This window comes from Rhinoraja longicauda, unplaced genomic scaffold (assembly GCF_053455715.1).
Source record: "Rhinoraja longicauda isolate Sanriku21f unplaced genomic scaffold, sRhiLon1.1 Scf000135, whole genome shotgun sequence".
Classification (NCBI taxonomy): Eukaryota; Metazoa; Chordata; class Chondrichthyes; order Rajiformes; family Arhynchobatidae; genus Rhinoraja; species Rhinoraja longicauda.
In genome coordinates, this window is record NW_027601353.1 from 164,289 (window position 1) to 167,008 (window position 2,720).

Below are 2,720 nucleotides of genomic sequence, written 5' to 3' on the forward strand. Positions count from 1 at the left end.
GGAGGGGAAAGGGGCAAGTCAAGAATTTAGGGCCAGAATGATCTGCAAAGTGGCACAGAGTCAGAGAGCATCGTTACTGCTTCCTCCTCCTCTCCTCCTGGGTACTGTCACTCTCACTACCCCTCTCTCTGTGTACTGTTACTCTCAATCCCCCTCTCCCCCTGTGTACTGTTACTTTCACTCCCCCTCTCCCTCTGTTCTGTTACTCTCACTCCCCCTCTCCCCCTGTACTGTTATTGTGGGAAGAACTGACCTGTTGTGTCTTGTGATGAACATGGGCAGCACGGTACTGTGGGAATAGTGCGGCACGGTGGCTCGGCGGTAGAGTTGCTGCCTCACAGCTTACTTCTGCGGTGAGGAAGAGACCGTGTACCATTTGTACTTACAGTATGAGAGGTTGCAGCCCGTGTTCGAGTGTCTAAAGGGGCTGCTCGCCAAGTTTTGGCTCCTGTGCACCTGATTTTTGGGCACCCGGTACAGAAGGGGGGAGGGTCGGGAGGGATGGTGGGGCCTCCCTGCCGGCCTGCTCCTGGGCCTGGCCAAGATGGCCTTTAGCGGGTCCAGGCAGCGGGTAGTCGACGGCCGCACCGGGGTCGACTGCCTGCCCCTCTTCCGGGCCAACGTCTGTGCCTGCGTGTCCCTGGAGAGGGAACACGTGGTGTCCACGGGCCGCTGGAGGCCTTCCGTGAACGCTGGTCGCCGCGGGACGTCGAGTGTATTATTGATAAAGTTGGCGATGTATTAGTTTGATGTTTGTTTGTTTGTAAACTGCCAATATCGGCAGCCTTTGATCGTGTTACCCTTTTGTATGTTTGTTTTATTTTCTGAATATAAGCTTTTGTATATATTTTAGAAAAGAGACCCGTGTTTGATCCTGACTACGGATGCTGTCTGTACGGGGTTTATACGCTCTCTCCGTGACCGCGTGGGTTTTCTCCGGGTGCTCCGGTTTCCTCCCACACTCCAAAAACGTGCAGGTTTGTAGGTTAATTGGCTGCAGTAAATTGTCCCTCATGGTGTAGGATAGTGCTTGTGTGTGGGGTGATACATGGTGATCGCTGGTCAGCGTGGGCTCGTTGAGACAAAGGGCCTGTTTGCACGCTCCATCTCTGAAGCCTAAAATAAAGATGTCTTAATTCCAGTGAAGTTTCCTATCAGTGCAAGACTAAACTGTTTAAATGTTGGGATAGTCCCTGCCTCAACTACCTCCTCTGGCAGCTTGTTCCACACATCCGTGGGCTGAATGGCCTAATTCTGCTCCTATCACTTATGACCTTTGTCAGCTTGACGGCAGCTGAATCCAATCCCCTCCATTAGAGTCGGAAGACGGGTCCCGACCCGAAACATCGCCTATCCATGTCCCCCACAGATGCTGCCTGACCCGCTGTTACTCCAGCGCTCTGTGTTTTTTATTTGTAATCCAGCATCTGCAGTTCCTTGTGTCTCCCCTCCATTTCCTGACAATGCCCTCGCCCTCCCTCCCGCCCGCACTCACCGGGGTCCCACACACACACGCACTCGTCGCCCACCGCGGGAACCTCACGGCGGCCGGAGGAGCAGGGACCATGTCACAAGCGCATCGGACACAGACTGGGGAAACAGCTTGCATGAGCCGCGTGTGTATTGATGCAGCGCTGCAGAGGGTGAAGCCGGCCGGCTGAACAAAGAGCATAAATACTGGACGGTGCATGTGTGCAGGCGCTGCAGCAGCAGGGGTGGAGAGCCGAGCGCTGGGAAGGTTTGTTGATGAGGCAGGAGGGGATTACACAGTGACCAGCGCCGTGCGTCCACTGAGCCACTGCACTTCCCATCAGCAACAACAGGGAACATGATGCACGGAGCTCCCAGGAGTTGATGCAACCGCCATTAAAAATACTCCAATCACATTGATTCACAACACAATTACTTTAATAACATGAGAATAACATGAACAGATTTAGCCGGGACAACGCGGGTGCTGGTCAATCGCCTCACACAGAAATATTTTAAATACAACGCAGAATAATACAAATTAAAACACATTTCGGGTCTCAAACCTCCGTTAAATAAATTACATCAACCAACACAACCAACGATTCAATTTACAAACTCAACTTCTGCTTATACTTCGAACAACACTTCAAACTTTCAAACTCCAGTGTCAGCATTTTACTGATCACCGCTTCAAGAAATCTCACAGGAATAAAGTGAAACCTGCAGGGACCAGCAGTTTGATCAAAGTAACCGGAGCAATGAGCCCACGGCACAGAACGGTTCTCCTGACTTGCGGCAACAATAAAAGTGGCTGGTTTATCAATCGCAGTGTTGATGAACTCAGTGCTAGAAACAGACTGCATCACAACAGCACAGTCAGAATATCCCAGTGGGGGCAGTCTATCCCAGTCAGAAGATGCAGTCTGGAGAGGGTCGGACATGCGGCAATGATACCCGTCCCTGGTCCCCAATTCACACAGGGAGTGGGAACCACGGACCCATTCCTGACACCCCAGACTTCTCCACACAAAGTATCACCATAAAGAGGGAAATACAGCAAGTGCCAATATTGATACTGACTGGAAACATAAATAATTACTCAACGTAATTCAAAAGGAGATAATTGAAATAATATAAAATGAAATAATATAAAGGAAATTATAGCACTGACAATTGGTGAACTTTTACTGTTCTACACAGGCTCTCAGGTGAACAGTGAAAGCTGCTGTGTCCTTAAAAACATTCCC

At 50.5% G+C, this 2,720-nt stretch overlaps 1 protein-coding gene across 1 annotated transcript in view; it reads left to right on the forward strand.

Annotated features, from left to right (window-relative positions):
• The window catches only part of LOC144590102 (sialic acid-binding Ig-like lectin 13), a 202,951-nt gene that overhangs the window by 115,469 nt on the left and 84,762 nt on the right, over positions 1–2,720 (forward strand). The gene's annotated exons all lie outside the window — the stretch shown is intronic.